We start from the raw sequence: 17,554 nt of genomic DNA, 5'->3' as shown, positions 1-17,554 counted from the left end.
GGCACTGGGGACTGTGGCCAGGATCAATGTTGGGTCAATGCTGAAGATAGGAGGGCAACAGCTGTGCTTTCTGTTCTCCATGTTTGGTTCTCTTTACAGTATAATTGACTTGTAAAAATGAAAGACTCCATTGGGGAACTAAAGGATCAAACAAGCTTATCTTTATGTTTAATGTTCTGTTTTAGGATGGCTGGTAAGAAATATCTTCAAGCATTTTATAGGTTCTCTTCAATGCTCGTAAATGACTAACAATACCATTCATTTTTGCCTGGACTACTAGAATATCATCTTGTTAGCCCCTTTCCATTTTTAGCTCCCTTCCATTTGTTTTCCACATTGTAGCCAGAATATCCATTTCAAAACATACATTATATTTTGTCATCTTCCCTCTCCCTTACCCACATTAACAACACTTCTGTGGCTTTCCATGATCATAACCAAAGCTAAAGGATTCTGCAGAGTCCTACTGTGGTGCCGTAAGTGGGTCACTTTTGAAGTTTTGGCATGACGGTCTTTTGTCTTCCTAGTCTTGCAAGCTGTTTAACATCCCTGGGCCCCAATAATTGTGATAGCCAAAAATTCTCCCCTTGCTCCACTGACCCAGAAGCACCTTGCATCCCCTTCTCTCATCACCCCTCAGCCACATCAGCCTTTGGTCAGTTCCTTGAAGGTGCCATGCTCCCTCCTGCTGTAACTTTGGACCTGCTCTTCCCACTCTCTAGGATGTTCCTCCTCTCAAAACATAAAGTTTGTCTTGACTTCCCATACTTGTAAAAAAATCCTTTAAAATACACCCTTACAACGGTATTTCCTTTTCCTTTGAAGCACTCATTGTATTTGTAATTTCACTATTTTGAGGGCGTGTGTGTCATTATTTGCCTAAGGCCATTCTCCCCTAGACTGTGTGTTTCGCGATACAGTATTTTGTTCACAGCTGAATTCCCAGTACCTAGTCCAGTGCCCGGGAGCCCTGGTGCCTGAGTGGTTAAGAGCTATGGCTGCTAATCAAAAGGTCAGCTGTTCAAATCCAGCAGGTGCCCTTTGGAAACACTATGGGGCAGTTCTACTCTGTCCTATAGGATTGCTATGAGTCAGAATCAACTCAATGGCAATGGATTTGTTTTTTAGTGCAGTGTCTGGAATATGCTAAATGCCCTATAAACGTTGAATAAATGAATTGTAGAATATTAATTATGCCAGCAGTTAGTTGTTCAAGGAAGTATAAAACTTCTGATTACAAAATTTTGAATATCATTCCCTAAAATGCCTCTAACATTCAATCTTATCTAATTCACACGTTTCCCATGAAATAACCAATTTATATCTTCAAGAATCTTTATCTCTAGAGCTCTCTATCAAAGTTTTGGTTAATTCCAAAAAATTTAAAAAAGGAAAAGGAATCTATGTAGCCCAGAAACAGGGATTATAAATCATATTGGGTGATTATAAAATCAGTTTAAGTTTGTAAACACAAAGCTATGATCCCATTAAATTATTTCAGATGATTTCTACTCCAAATTAGGCAATTGATTGAGGTTTTTAAGAATACAATATTACCATTGAAAAAATACTGCACATGTTCTAGATTTTCATCTTTTGATTTCCTTTAGCAAATAAGATTCATGTATCTAACAGGTGTTTAAGGTCCTTCGCTTGCAGAGTGAAGAGTCCTGGTAGAGAAATTGGAGAAGTGGAAGATTACACATTGCTCTCATTTACAGTAATGGCTCAAGGGAAATAAAAAACAAGAAAGAGATTTTTGCCTGTACATCGTTTGGCTACACCAAAGGAAAGAAACACCTAAAAGAGTTACAGGGTTTTTTTTTTTTTCCATTTCATATTTCTGAGAAAGGTGTCAAATCAGGGGACTTTCATCATTTATTTCCTTCTAAGAAGTCTTTTTATTTCATAACAATAAATACCATTTTTCCTTGCCACCATCGATTCTCTGCAGCTCGCTCCCAAGAGGACACCTGCATTTCTTTGATGTGCACAAACTGACAACCTGGCATCTGGGGACTGAAATTGGAGAAGTTCCTGAACCAGGAGACCAAGATTTGTCACTGTCACCATGGCTGTTGCTAACTTGCTTGTCCCTGGATAAGGTGCTTTATCACCCTGGGGCATCAGTTTCACCATCTCTAAAATGGGAAGAAGTCAGGTCATAGAATGGCTAAAAGCCCTTCCAAAACTTATGTGTTGTGAAAATTTGTCCTCCTAAGAATATATATATTCTCTCTTTTTTTTTTCTTCTGACTTATTTGTGTCTTGGAGGCACACAGTAATATGACCAATGGCAGATTTTTAACCTATTATGAAGATCTTGTTGTCCATAGCATGGTTCCTCATTCTTCAGCAGAGTAAGTGTCCTTACTCTGGGTCTTAATCCAGCTCTATTTTGGTAAATATTCTTATAGTGTGGACTTTTACCAAAGAACTTATTGAAATCCCCAAATTACGAATTAACTTTTCTTAACATTGAGTATTGGAAAGGTGAAGGCATGTGGGCCCTAATCATGCCTCTTACACTTAACAAGCTATGTGATGGAGGCACATTATTTAAACTCTCTGAGCCCTCGCTTCCTGATCTGAAGCAGAGATAATAATACCATCCTCAAAGGGAAAAACGTAAAGGTTGAACAAGATACGTATTTGAAAGCAACTTCCAGTTCACCTCAGCTACAAAGTGGTTTGTTAGAGTTGCCTGACACATACATAATAAAACAAAAAAAAGCTCTAACTAAATGTGGTAGAATTTAAATCTTGTTTAATATTAAGAACTCACTGGAAAGCAAAATAATTTTTATGGAACCTGACTGTAATCACTTATGAATGTCAATGGTTCTGCTGATACCATAATGCTGATATCAAGAATGCGTTGCTTATTTTACGGGCGCTAAAATTTTTTTTTTTTTTGCTTCAGGTAAGGCTTGTTACAGATAGCTTTCACAGCCATTCCAGGTGAGCCAGCCTTCATCCTTAGCCTCCTGCTAAAAGTACCAATTCTTCCAGATGGGTTTTCATCTACATGAAAGGGTAATAAAGGCTCAATTCAGAATTCTGTGTACATCAGGATTTTGTTTCCAAGTAAATAAATTTTATTTTTCAATTATGTATTAATTTTTGAATGCATCTTAGCAAGTAAAGACCAAACTAAAAGCTAATCTTGCACAAAAACAATTCAAATTACAATGCTGCTTAGCTCTAATCCTTTCATGAGAAAATAACTATAAGATGGTGAGGAGTACAAATAGCTACAGAGTCTGGAAGAGATTAATACCTTTTTATCAGACCTATATTTCATCGTTGCCTTATAGGATTCAGAGCATGAAATGCAGAAGCCAAAATGACGTCCTTGCATACCTTTCTCAGCTGGCCTGCTCATCCAGGCCAGTAAACCAAAAACCAAACCCGTAGACATCGAGTCAATTACAACTCATAGTAACCCTATAGGACAGAGTAGAAATGCCACATGGATTTTCCAAGAAGCAGCTGGTGGATTTGAACTGCTGACCTTTTGGTTAGCAGTCATAGCTCTTAACCATCTAGGCCATTAGGCACCTGCAAAACTGTAATACCATTTTTCCTAATCCTATATCTAAAAGAGATTCCTGGGTGGTACAGTTTGTGTTCGACTACAAATCAAAAGGTTGTCGGTTTGAATCCACCCGGCAGAGCTTCAGAAGAAAGGCCTGAAGATCTACTTCCCTAAGATTACAGCCACTGAGTACCCTATGAAGCAGTTCTACCCTGAAACACATTGGAATCACCACGAGTCGTAATCAACTCCACAGTGATGAGTTTTATATTTAAAATAGATCAGTAGCTATCACAAGGAAAGAGTACAGTATACTTCTTCCTGCACCAAAATTTTAGTAATAGTAGCTGTATCAGAAACTACACTTTAAAATAATAATAACTAATAATTTTTTTAAAATAATAGTACAGTGTTATTATAATAAAAATAAAGCAATTGTGATAAATCTAAATATTTGTGGCTACACAGAAATTGCCTTGGAATTTTAACATTCAGGAAATTATCTCCAGAATAACAAATATGTATGTAAAGAAACATACTGTCCCAATTCCTCAAATGAAAATAAATGAAAGACTGTTCAATTATAATAATGAATAATAATGACTGAGTTGAGCCTTGGGATTTTAATGAATGCCTTCTGTTGATGATGAAAAGTTGAGATGAGACTGACCCCAGGACACTGGATTTCTGATCAAGAATCCATCTTTGTTTTTTACGTATGACGTTTTAAGATCCTCTTAGGCTAATTACATATTCTCTGCCTTAGTTTTATTTTCTGAAATAATGTTAATATATGATTATATTTCTTTGATATTTTTTCTTGTTTTTAAACAAGGAGAACACTCTCTAATTACAAATCCATCTCTTTATTTGATCTAAATTAAAGCAGGATTAAATTTGTCTACATTAAACCCTTTAAAATAGAGAATTCTTTTTATTCTTCTTTTCCAGTTAAATAACTCTAAGTGTTTCTTTTCGTTATAAAGCAGATGTGATTGTTTTAATATTGTTCCTATATTTTATGTTTCTACCTACAAGAAAAATTCAAAAAGGGTGTCTATTTTACTGTTGCTTAGGCCGACCAACTTTTTTTTTAATATCTACTGTTTTTATTGCCTTTTCTAATTAAAAATATATTTATATAAGCTATCTTCCCATAAGATTTTAGAGTTTGTAGAAAATAATAATGTACTCTCCAAAATGGAAAAAATAAATTGTTAATATGGCAACACACTGAACAGTATACTGATTATATTATGTAAGTCTGTAATCCATCTGAAGGTCATCCCATCAAAACCTATTGTATTTAACTACATTTATTCACATCAGAAGGAAACATTTCACCATCTTTGCAACTTAAGATGCAAATTAAAATGGTGAAATGGGTCACTTCCCTTCAAAGCTATTTTATGCTGCTTAACACTATGTTACAGAATATGTCCTTTCCTCTCACAGAATTTATACACGTCAGATTAGCAACAGCATAAAATGATTAATTTTCATTACTTACCACAGTAATCTATTAACTGTCCTGCTGGGGCTGTTTCTCTGTCATATAAGGTTTTTTTTTTTTACATTTTTAGATCAATCAAGGTATATATTTGTTGGGATTGTGCTTTTCAACCACTAGAATAACTTTCGCCCATACGTTGTTTTTATTTTAAAACCATGGGGATAATTAATCTTGGCAGTGCTTTCAAATAAAATCGATTTTTATCTCATGTTACGGGAATTTCAGTAGAAAAACATTTTTATCCTAGTCTCCTTCTTAAAGGCCTTGCTTGCTGGAAGCAAAGAGGGCTTGAAGCACTCACTGATGAAGATCAGAGACCATAGCCTTCAGTATGGATTACACCACAACATAAAGAAAATAAAAATCCCCACAAATGGACTACTATTAATAAGCAATATCATGATAAATGGAGAAAAGATTGAAGTTGTCAAGGATTTCATTGTACTTGGATTCACAATCAAAAGCCATGAAAGCAGCAGTCGAGAAATCAAATGAAGTATTGCATTGGGCAAATCTGCTGCAAAAGAACTCTTTAAAGCAAAGATGTCATTTTGAAGACCAAGGTGTGCCTGACCCAAGCCATAGTATTTCCAGTTGCCTTATCTGTATGTGAAAGGTGGACAGTGAATAAGGAAGACTGAAGAAGAATTGATGCCTTTGAAATATAGGGTTGGTGAAAAATATTAAATATAACATGGACTGCCAAAAGAATGAACAAATCTGTCTTGGAAGACGTACAGTGAGAATGCTCCTTAGAAGCGAGGATGGTGAGACTTTGTCTCAAGTACTTTGTACATGGTATCAGGCAGGACCATTCCCTAGAGAAGGACATTATCCTTGGTAAAGCAGAAGGTCAGCAAAAAAGAGGAAGACCCTCAACGAGTTGGGTTGACACAACGGCTACAACAATGGGCTCAAACATAGCAACGACTGTGAGGATGGTATCGGACCAGACAGTGTCTCGTCCTGTTGTACACAGGGTCACTATGAGCTGGAACTGACTTGACAGCACCTAACAACAACAACAATCTTCTTCAAGACATGAGGCCACCATGTGAGTAAAGGGCATTTCTTTTATTCATAGTCCTTCATCCTTCATGAAGCAAATATTTGAAAGATCCAAACTGTCACCACTCCAAACACATGGGAGGACAATTGTGACTGAAAGATTTTCCTCTAAAAATTCTCCTTTATCTAATATTAATGAGAAAGCAAAGTTTAGGAATTAATAATTAATGAGCCAAAGCGTAAAGTGCTAAAGAGCAATTTTTAGAAGTTAACTGTCAAAGAGATGTCTGTGGTTTTATCCTAAGCAGGAAGTATTTTATTGACAAAAAGCTTAATAAGCAGCTTTGCCCCTCTCACCATTCCTCACCTCCTCCTCCATTCTTCTCCATAAAGAAGCCTAACACCAGAGAAGGAGGGAGTTTTCAAGGAGTCAGGGTACAGAATTAGATCATTGATCAAGCATCTGGGATTGTTAACTATATCATTCCACAGGTTCCTTTGGCACTGGTATGTTTCAGGTTCCTTTAAGAGGAGGAAATGAATTTAACACTCACTTATTATTTTTCCCTTATTCATGCCTCATTTATCTCATGAAAACTGGGAAATAATATAGTGGATGCAAATTTCAATGAAAAAGTTCAATAGAAAACCATTGATATACTAATGAAAATAAATACATTGTGGAGTGAGAAAGCAGGAGCAAGCTGAGAGGGGAGAGAGCAATACAGAATGAGAGTGAGAGAGAGAATAAAAAGGAAAGAAAAAGATAAAAATACAAGAGGTTATCTTTCTCCTCTTTCCCTAATTTCCTGGACTATAGTACTTTAAAAATACATTATAATTCTGATTTTTAAAAAATTTCCTGAAAAAACTCAGGGGGACACGTCTGAAAATAGTTTGTTAACATTAGCATTGATCCCTTCCACAAATACTTGCTTATTACCCATAGGATTAAAGCTCTGTGCAGTCCTTACACTGGAGGGACAGGTCAGTAGATGCCATGTCATTTAAATGAGTACTCTCAGAACTTCTACAACAGGGCGGTACCAGAGATTCCCAAGAATTAAGTATCTCAGCATTTCACAGCAGGAAAGTTTGTGACTAAGCCAGAAACTTCATGCTGCAAGATTAATGAAACACTGTCTCTATGCCCAGAGGCATAGGTCTACCTTTGTTCAACGCTGGTTTTTCAAAGTAAACCTTCTCGGAAGACAATTTGATTGGTTACACTTAAATTATACTTAAGCAAGTTTATTTTCCAATCTCCTTTGGAAATTTTTACTATTTGAATAAGCAGCCCAGTGACTTTCTATTTAGAAATACATTCTTTTAGAATTTTCTGTGCTTCTCATCACCCTGATTATAGAATACAGCAATGAAGAGTACAGCAAACTCACTGTCTGGACACTTGTCGTAATCACTGCTTAATCAAGATTAACCTCCGTAGTATACTAAGAGAGCAAACATAGCAACATTACTCATAGAAGAGCTTAAACTTCGTTATTCTTTACAGAATTTCCTGAAATAACAAGGTAAATAGGATCACATTTATATAGTTAACTGCGACATTTCCAAGGCTTGTTTTATCTGAACTGGACAAAAGGGCAAACTGGTAAAAGCTATACACATTTGAAAGGAAAACACACTTGCAACACGTCCTATCTATCTCCCACCTGGAACCCATGAAGCCATATCTGAATTGCTAACATTACCAAACTCAAAACCAGTCACAAAGGCCATTTTAATACGAGCACTTTAGGCCTTTTAAAAAGAAATTAAGTTACAGAGAACTTTTGTTAAGTAAGCAAAATGAAAGTAAAGGCAGGAGGCACCGTGTTACTCACCATACTCTATACTGAAAGTCCCTCTCAGATCTAGGTGAGTGTACTACAAGGCCTAATGAAGACACGGAGAGGTCGTCTTTATGACTCTTTGAATCAAACAGTAACTCAGTGGTTTAAGTAGAAACATATATTTTGAAAGGTTAATCCACCCATACACAGGGAAACCCCTTTTTTAAGAAAGTCATTCTGCTGCCAAGAGGCTATTAATATTCATCTCTCGGATACAAATACAACCTCCAGATAAAAGATTCACCATCTATGTGAAAAATACCACAGAGGATTCCCTCTTCGTCTTTATGCTGTAATGGAAACACAAGAAAACAATATACCTCTTCAGGCAACCGGGGGTACTACAGGAAATCCACCTGCCCACTTAATGGAAAAGTTCTATCAGCTTAATAGGGCCACAACACATAAACATAAATGTAGAATTAGTATAATTTACTGTAAGGACCATAGGTCACACACTCATTTCTAGGAATGTTCCTCTGTTTCATCTTCCTATTTCTTTCCCTGAGAGCCCTAGCACCCAGGTTAACATTTAAGCAGTCAACCTTTAAAGTAATTTAGAAATATGCCCACTACCTTTTAAAAACAGAAGTTGCTGAGTGTTTTTTCTTACTTAGAGGGGAAATTATATTTATAGTCTTTATGTTGTGTCACTGACATTACAGGATTATGAATTATGTATCTTTTTCTCATCACACTAGAAAACAGTTCTGTGTAATCATTTACAGTGGCCAACCTCTCCAAAGTCATAACGAACTTTGTACCAGCTTGGGAATGAAATGTTGGCTGACAAGCACTCTGATAGTTCTTGGCTCTCTGTCTCATTGGCTTCTATTGAAGTATTCATTTTTCGGTGCGGCCTGGAGAGATTAAGTAAATGGCCGATAGCATGTTGGCAATATGCTCGGGAGACAGAATGTGCTAGAGTTGGACTGTATGAGGTGCTTCAGCCTCATCGCAAGAGATATTGTTACTTCAGAAAAATAGATCGGCAGATCTATAAACACGGTTGAGAAAGTCAATGAACCACAAAGGGAACTGAATGTTATCATTTTTATGACAAAATGTTATCAATATTAACCTGGGGTGGTGAGCTCATGACTGTTTGTTACATTTTTCTCTACACTTTTCTGTATTTTCGAAAGAAATGCAGTCCGTAATACCATGTAGCTCGCACACGCAATCACTCTAGAGAGAATGACAAAAAAAAAAAAAAAAGAAAACCTAAACAGGACCTGGGAAGGAGTCAATCTCTTGTTAACCTTAGTGATTAAACACCTTTGATATGTAAATGTCCTTGTTTTAAGAACTCCTAAAGTATTCTGAATGTCTTTTAAAAAGTCCTCTGAATTAACACAAAATGACATTTACTCTCTGTAAGAAAACTAATTAATGAGTGTTTCACAAAAGTATGCCATTTTAGTGTGATACCCAAAGAGCAAGGAGAAATTCATCAACATACCAACAGCAAAAAGGTTAAAAGCTAAGCCATTCTAACAGAGTGGAATTTCTAGATTTAATTAATGCCTACCTTTTCTGAAAGTATTTTCAAATTACAGAGTGCTCTATAAGTTCATGGCATGATTATTAAAACCTTGAAGGACTACCACAGTGTGTCTAAGGACCATCTGGTCTCAGGCCGTGTGCCTCTTTGATGATCATATATCGTAAAGGATACCGAGAAAGCACCAACACAGGCTTCCAGAGTTCACTGATTCAAGCAGGAAGGTTATTTCCATTAAAAACCATGGCATGGTGAGGCTAGTCAATGGAAAATGAAACAAGACATCATTTTTATTTTCCTCCTGGACGTGTTGGTGGTGATAGTGGGATGGTGGGAAGGGGTCTATAAAACACAGGCCAGAACTTGTTGTTGCTACCTTCCACCATCCTATCTGTGAAATGGAAACAAGCTCTTCTACAGAATGGTATGATACAGCAAATGCAGAAATGGTTCATAAAGCGCTGTACTGCTCCTTGTATACACTCAAGCCACTTAAGATCAACTGTGTGCAGAAGCTGGCCATCTGCCTACCAAACGATTTTTATTATTTACAAAAGAGCATTTTGTTTTAGTGATTTACCTTCAGGGAAAAAATAAGGAAATGAGTTCAAGAAAATTTAATAAAACTTGAAGACTAGTGCCTGAAGTGATTGATCCAAAATTAGTTTCACATGGCTTGAGGGTACAAGTGCCTGAGGGAACGGGGGGAAAAAAAGGGGTGGGGGGGGAGAAAATGAGACTGTTCGAGTAAAACAAGCTCATTTAGAGTTGAGTTTGAGAAGAAGAAAACAGTCATGTTCCAGTTTTCTTCCTTTATCCAGCAAGAAGAATATTAAAGAGTCTAAATGAGGCAGTTTTCAAGCTTTGGGCTTGGGAAAGGGCAAACCCAACCTGTCGCCAAAGATGAGCTGAACGCATCACTCAGTACTAAGGCTCCCCCGGACCTCAGCGTGAGCCTGGTGTGCAGGCTGTCCACGGGCGTCCTCAGGAAGACAGGCAAAGTGCTTCCACATGCTTGTGTTTGGGAACTAGTCCAGGCACCCTCTGCTCCCTCCCTCAGGCTCCTTTCCCTCTCAGCTTCCCAACATCCCAGATTCCAAATCATGGATAAGAAATGGAGGGTGAGTAGGGACAGTAAATACCATTAGTACAGTTGAAGAATTTACTCTCAAAGGCTTTACCCCATAAGGTTTTTCTAAGAAGTGTAGTAAAGTTCATTTGGCAATGTTTGTCCCATTTGAGAGCCATTTCCTCAGGAGTTATTCAAATTTGATTTTGCCTGTTGGGTGAGAGCTTTCTGTAGATTAGGGACATTTGATGGCCCTCCGGAGTCCTTCCAGAGGGAGGCCCTGGCCTCCTGCCAAACTCTGGTCCTTGTTTTTTGATGAGAGATTCAAACTGGAGAGTCTATTCCCATTGCTTCAGAACATCACCTGTAATATTTAACGGATGGAGGTGGTTGTGCCAGGAGCCTCAGCTGGACCGGATTCAACCTAAAAGGTTAGTTAGCATTGCAGGCTTGTGCTCCCTGCTTCCTAGCCCCATTAATTAGGAATAAGCCTTCGTGTTAAGTTTGGGTTTTCTACTTCATAACATGTAATGCCATTTTTTTGCTGTCAGATCCAAAATCCCCATAACGACAAGTAGTAATATCTAGTTGGTTTCATTATTTGATAATTGGATGAAAATAGACATAGAAAAGAGGCCATTTGTCATTGTTTTGTGAAAAGAACACCTCTTCATAAGACTTTGGAAATAGTTATGCTCATGATGGTTAGATTTTTGATTTATTTCTCCATTCCTTTTTTGTCAATAGAACTATCATTTTAAGGAACTCAGTTGTTCTGTGCATTTTTGCTGACTTCCTTTTTACTCTCTCCCCATTATTGTGTGTGCTTTTTTTTTTTTTTTTAACTCTAGTGTGGATAACAAAGAGCTAAACAGCACATAAAGTATTAAAATATCAGATCTCTGCTTTTTCAAATAAGGACTGGAATGAATTTTTTTTCAGCAAAATTCTGCCAAAAGGAGGATATGTCAGGTAAACAATTAGGACAGGAGATGGGGCATAGATCTCCTTTCTGGGGAGGATGAATCACTGATGTAGATAAATCAGAAATACAGCTGTTTGGGACCTAATTCCAGTTATCACGGCAAACCAGGCCCAAAAGATGTGGCAATCTTTAAAAGGCAATCCCAGGTGCTGACAGATTAGAGAAGTCACAGGAGAATTCTTTGACACTCAACTCCTTTGACTTTTACCCTTAACGCACTGTATTCCTTCCTGTTTTCAATACACATGAAGATATTTTCTCATCCAAATTCAGGACCCATACCTGTTTTCAACATTAAATGTGCCTTTGATCATTTCTGTCTTTCAGGAATTACCTCCCAAAGAGCATGAATGTCGAAATTAGGCATTTGGACCAAGTGCTCTAAGACCAACCTTGAATCATTTGCATACATCCTCCATCACGTGAAAACTGAGATCAGGTATCGGATATTTTTCTTATATAAGTTTCTTGTTTTGAATAGAAAAACTAAAATGGAGAAATAACTTCTGATCTTAAGCTGTGATTTCCACCTTTTATGACCCTCATTTACAGAGAATTGCCTTCGTGTGATCTTTAGATCTTAACTCAAAAATCTACGCAGTTGAGGTGTTTATGCACTAGGGAACTGACAGGAAAAATATAAAACTACTTTAGAACTGTAAAAACGGTTTCTAAAATGATTAACTTTATGGGTCTTTGAAGGAAAAGTCATTTACTGTGCTGGAATTTGGGAGGAACCTCACTGTTTTATCCCAAAAGACTCAGAAGATTACATAACACATGTAAAATTTTACCTCCAGCACTTTGAAACTGAAAAAAATAATTTTAAAGCTTGTATTGGAAGTCTTTTTATACACCAAGGAGAGAATTGCTGGGATCTGTTTATAGAAGTTTAATTCAAACCAACACATTATTCTCTAGTGGCATTTTTTCTAACGATCTTATTACAAATCGTATTCATTTCTCCTCTGGAGACTTCGGTCCCTTTATCTAAAAATGAGACTAGGGTAGGTGGCGCCTAAAAATCCCATCCAGGTCAAAGAGTTTGTAATTTGGTATTATCCCAACTAGCAAACAACGCATTTCCATTTTGATTGATTTTATGGCATGAAATCAAGTCTTTTTTAAAGGCCCCTTTTATTTTTTTATTTTTATTATTATTTTTATAGTCGAGAAAAAACAATCCCAAAAACATGATTGTCATAATATTCTACAGTGTGTTTACTCTGAGCTGATTCTACTCATGGAAAGACAAGAACTCTTTTCAGACCTTAAATCAAAAATATCTAGAGTATAGAAAAGTTGGATTTCCAGCACAATTAAAGTTATACATGAATGCCTAATTTTCTGACAAGGGATAACTAAGCCTTAGATAAAATTGAGAAACCCTGGTGGTGTAGTGGTTAATTGCTATGGCTGTTAACCAAAAGGTCCCCAGCTCAAATCCAGTAGGCATTCCTTGGAAACTCTATGGGGCAGTTCTACTCTGTCCTATAGTGTCACTAAGAGTTGGAATTGACTTGATGACAATGGGTTTTAGGTAGAATTGTTCTTATTATGGTACTTCACCTCACTGGGCTGTTAACGACATTTGACATTAAGAAGCACTTTGCTCTTAAGAAAATGTCTATTTACAAAAAAAAAAAAAAAATTTACAAAGATGCCAAAATTCCAGGCAGTCAAGGGAAGCCAAAAGATCCTGAATAATAATTGTTTTTTCTTCTTTAAATTTTAATTGCAAAAGTCAAACATAGAAATTTTACAAAATTTAAGAATTACAGGACTATATTATATAAAAAAAAAAAAAATTTTTTTTTTTTTTATGGCAGGTAAAAAAGTAGAGAAGTAACTTCTGATACTATGCTACGATTTCTAAAAATGACAACTATTTTCAGAAAATTTGGTGTATATTCCTCCAATTTTTTTCTCTATATATTTAATAACGGACATAATTGTTTCCAATAATATTTTGCTACTGAATGAAGGAATTGGAAATAATATCTCTAATTGGGTAAAACTAAGACTACTTCATACAGTACAATAAGTGATAATCTCTCCTTTGGAGCCCTGATGGCACAGTGGTTAAGAACTTGGCTGCTAACCAAAAGGTAGGCAGTTTGAATCAATCAGCTGCTCCTTGGAAACCCTATGGAACAGTTCTACTCTGTCCTATGTGGTCACTATGAGTTGAAATCGACTCGATGGTAATGAGTTTGGTCTTTTGTTTTTTACTACAATGAGGAGATAGAATGAAAAGTGGTCACAAATTCAAGAGGTTGTCATGATCATTATTGGACAGAGCCTATTGTTGAGATCATGTCAAGTTTACAATAAAGTTAGCTTGGATAATTTTTTGTGTGTGTGTGATAATAATAAATGGAAGCAATTCATATGTACGAGTTCAACCATAATGATTGTACTAGTTTCCTAGAGCTGTCGTAACAAAATACCACAAATTGGTTGGGTTATGAAAACAGAAACTTATTATGTCAGAATTCCGGAGTCCATTATGGATTGAATCGTGTCCCCCAAAAATGTGTGTCAATTGGCTAGGCCATGATTCCCAGTATTGTGTAATTGTCCACCATTTTGTCATCTGATACGATTATCCTTTGTGTTTTAAATATTACCTCTATGATGTTAATGAGGCAGGGTTAGGGGCAATTATGTTAATTAGACAGGATTCAATCCACAAGATTAGGTTGTCTTTTAAATCAATCTCTTTTGAGATGTAAAAGAAAGAAGTGAGCAGAGAGACATGGGGGACCTCATACCACCAAGAAAGAAACACCAGGAGCAAAGCGTATCCTTTGGACCCAGGGTCCCTGCATGGAGAAGCTCCTCTATCAGTGGAAGATTGACAACAAGGACCTTCCCCCAGAGCCATCAGAGAGAAAGCCTTCCCCTGGAGATGCTATCCTGAATTCGGACTTCTAGCCTCCTAGACTGTGAGAGAATAAAGTTCTCTTTGTTAATTTCCCTTTGTGGTATTTCTGTTATAGCAGCACTAGATGACTGAGACAGAGTCTAAATTCAGGGCACTGGTGGGGCCTTGCTCTCTCTGTCTGCTATAGGGGAAGATCCTTCCTTTTTTCTCCCAGCTTCTGGTAGCCCCAGGTGTTCCTTGGTTAAACTTAAAAGCTAAACTTAAAAGATTTCATGGTCCCCAGTTTTCCCCTCCTCACTCATTTTTTTATCCACTTAAAACTTTTCTTTTTCTACTGCTTATCACTCCACTGAAGTCATGAAGAAATAGATTCATTATCAAGTATCAGTGGACATTTTCATTCATCTTTATTGTCCTTTCTTTGATTTTTCTCCTCTGCCCTTTTCTCCTTTCTCTGAATAAATGCAGAGTGCAGGCATATTGTGTATCCTCTGTTTGGGGAGATGGAATCTGAGGTGACTCAGAGCCATCGCCCTCTATTGCTGCCTAAATTCCACTAATTGGAGTTCATTTAAGAGGAACAACTTGAGTACATTTTTGGGCCCCAAGAGAGCAAAAATAAATAAATAAATAAAAATTAAAATTAAAAAATGTATGTCTCAGTCAAAGAAACAAGGCCTAGGCCCCTGGATGATGAATAGAAAACCAGTTATTGTCAAGTCGGTTTTGACTCTTGGTGACCCCATGTGTGACAGAGTAGGACTGTGCTCCACAGGGTTTTCAATAACTAATTTTTCAGAAATAGGTCTTTCTTCTGAGGTGTCTCTAGGTGGACTCGAATTGCCAACCCTTCAGTTAACAGCTGAGTGCGTTAACTGTTTGCACCACCCAGGGACTCCAGAGGATGACTAGAATCTGACTTTCCATGGACTGAGTTCTTTACCTGCAAGGACCCACTGGGAAAGGTAATGATTTTCTCTCTCTGACTGCTTTCCTCGTAATAAATGCTTATGGAGTATTTCTGGTGGAGCCCTGATAAAATCTATGTCAACTTCTGCAAAGAGGGAGTCAATACTTATTTGGTTTTTCAGGCTCCTTCTATTTTCAGTCCAGCTGAACCCTCATTCTCTTTCTTCCCTGGTCAGTTTAATTCTACCAAGGAGTCCCTGCCAGGATCAGCAGAGCAATGTCTACAAGATTCGTCCTTTCATTCCCAGGAGTTGGGAAAGGAGCATGCTCTAGGGTCCTGTTGACAGGTAATGTGAAAAGGAGTGTAGTTTTCCCTGGAAAGAAAATTTCATCACAGTTACAAGCTGCAGCTAGATGTCCCTTCTCAACACAGCCACAGCAAATGCCGGCCCATAGTTTTAACCTTTTTTCATGTATAATGTATAGAAATAGTATATATATCAAAAAATATGTAGTCTTATGAGTTTTACATATATATATATATATATATATGCCTCTGTAACCATCACACAATCAAGAAGTGGAGCATTCCCAAGGAGGCAGTTTTTTTTTTTTTTTTTACATTTCCTATTTATAGCAGGGTTTGCTAAATGCCGGGGATAATAGTCCTCCCATTTCTGACGACCCCATCCCGATGAAGTCAAATTAGTGAATGTAGGGTATGAAGCTGGGAAGTAAATTCTGGGTGGAGTGTTTGTTGTTAGAAACTGGGGAACCTGCTAATTCTCATCCACTAAATTTTTCTTTGTTGCATCTGACTTCAGAAGCTCTGGGAAAATTACCTTATTCCAGCTCTCTAAGTTGACTGTATTTTCTGGAATTGGATCTCCTCATTGTCTTGCTCCTGGAGGATCACTGGAAACTCAACTCTTTCTACTTCACCCCAGCGTGGGGATTTCAATATTGTTCAGCTATTCTTGGCTATAAATATATCCCTCTTGGACCTGGCTTATTTCTCATTCTTTAAGCATCAGTCTACCACTTCTCCCAACTGATATGTCATGGTTGCCTTCAGATTGGAACATGAAAACGTATGAACCCTAGCCATTCTCTGTTCTGGAATACTTGTTCCTGAGTGGTGAAGCCATCCTGTAGGAACCACCCCAGAGCTGAATTCTGGAATCTGCCATGGTTTTTTTGTTTTAATCAGACTCTGAGACTTCTAGCCCATCTTGTGTCACTGGTATATTCAAGGCTCAAAGTCTTTTTCTTAGGATCTTGAAGCTGAGGATTCTTAGTATTCTTTGTGAGTTTCTCCAGTTTATGGTAGAAATATTTCATGCCCATGGTTCAAAATCCTGCTTAATTACCAGTCACACAGTACTAGTCACCTCCCTAAGGAATCTGCTCTCTAACAGTGAAACCAGGGCTTTGAACCAGTTGCCCAATGAAGCAAAAGCAGAACAGGTTCAAATTTTTACAGTTTGAGTGATAGAAATGATAACCGGAACGGGAAAAATTACAGGTCCAAGCACTGGAGTGGGAGACTCGAAAGAGGTGTAACGAGCCCTTTCAGGAGCATGATGTGTGAGACTGGATTATTGAAAGGACTGTGCAGAGTGGCACACATTCAAAGCAGAGTTGTCAGCTGCCATCTTTGAGTGGGGCACCGCTGTTTTCGACCCTGCTGAAAATCTGACAGGCAAGAGATTTGGTTGCTACGCGACGCTACGTTACCCTGGCTTTCTCAGAGGGAGATTTGTTTTCTAGCAGAGCTTAGACCCATAATTTTTCCCATGCTGGTTATAGTTCTGGTTCACCCAAGTTTTAAAAATTTGGATCTGTTCTGGTTTCACTTCCTTGGCCATGGCTAAACCAGGATGAACTGGTTCAAAGCCCTGGTTCAGAGCAATGAGTCAGTAATCATCAAAACAAGAGTGATACCAACCTAAGTACCTGTAGCTTTTCAAGAAATTTAGTACTTCATAAATGTTGAGTGGAAAATGAGGACAGGTTTACAACTTCGTAAGAGAGATACTCAGTCTTCCTTTGATTATTGAAGCAGCACAGTATTATGAACATCTGATTCTCTACCTAAAATATCCAGTTTTGAACCATGCATTCTACACAGAATTCCAGTTGAGATTTCAGTGACAATTCCACAGCATTTCATTGGTAACTGGTGGATCCTAAAGAAAAGAAGAAGTGAGCAAGGCCTCTTGAGGCCTAGACTGAGTAATGATACAAATTTACTTCCCCATATTGGCCAAAGCAAGTTACAAGGCCAG

At 37.6% G+C, this 17,554-nt stretch overlaps 1 long non-coding RNA gene across 1 annotated transcript in view; it reads right to left on the bottom strand.

The window, feature by feature from the left end:
* Positions 1-8,898, bottom strand: part of LOC111750798 (uncharacterized) — a 60,910-nt gene extending 52,012 nt beyond the window's left edge. The window contains exon 1 of the long non-coding RNA XR_002785854.2: positions 7,904-8,898. This is a non-coding gene — a long non-coding RNA (uncharacterized LOC111750798). The remainder of the gene's footprint in view (positions 1-7,903) is intronic.
* Positions 8,899-17,554: the final 8,656 nt, after the last annotated feature.

The sequence above is a fragment of the Loxodonta africana genome, chromosome 5 (assembly GCF_030014295.1).
Source record: "Loxodonta africana isolate mLoxAfr1 chromosome 5, mLoxAfr1.hap2, whole genome shotgun sequence".
NCBI classification, from domain to species: Eukaryota; Metazoa; Chordata; class Mammalia; order Proboscidea; family Elephantidae; genus Loxodonta; species Loxodonta africana.
The sequence above is the reverse complement of the archived record's forward strand: the minus strand, read 5'-3'. Positions and strand labels throughout refer to the sequence as shown.